A 438-nucleotide genomic window follows, 5' to 3' on the forward strand; every position below is an offset into this window, starting at 1 on the left:
ACATCAACATGGGATTAAAATGAGGCACAATTTGCCATACTTCGTATCCAATGTGATTAGGGGATGGTTCAGCCAAGAAGCCCTCCATCTGTTAAAAGTATCTTTTATTAGCGGTTTTACAATGGTACAGAAGCACTAAAACTTTAGGCCAGATTTGCAAGATAATGACGTTTTTCAGCTACAAAGTACTGTACGTGGTGGGCCATTTTAAGCTGGCGCCACTTTGAAGCTCCATACCTTGTGTTTGCTTCCTCAAAGGTGAAAATGGTAATTTTAGGGAAGGAAGCTATACTCCTTGTGTGAGTTAAGGTATAAAATATGTCGCCTGTATCCTAGTGCTGGGGCGAGTCCGGACTCGAGTCTTTTTCTCGATTTTGGAGAAATTGGCCGGACTCGAGTCTTTTAGAAAGGACTCTAGTCCGAACTCGTCAAGAAAAA

General features: G+C 42.0%; 1 protein-coding gene across 1 annotated transcript in view; it reads left to right on the top strand.

The window, feature by feature from the left end:
- The window catches only part of LOC131879242 (DNA oxidative demethylase ALKBH2-like), a 7701-nt gene that overhangs the window by 1255 nt on the left and 6008 nt on the right, over positions 1 to 438 (top strand). The gene's annotated exons all lie outside the window — the stretch shown is intronic.

The sequence above is a fragment of the Tigriopus californicus genome, chromosome 1, assembly GCF_007210705.1.
Source record: "Tigriopus californicus strain San Diego chromosome 1, Tcal_SD_v2.1, whole genome shotgun sequence".
Taxonomy (NCBI): domain Eukaryota; kingdom Metazoa; phylum Arthropoda; class Copepoda; order Harpacticoida; family Harpacticidae; genus Tigriopus; species Tigriopus californicus.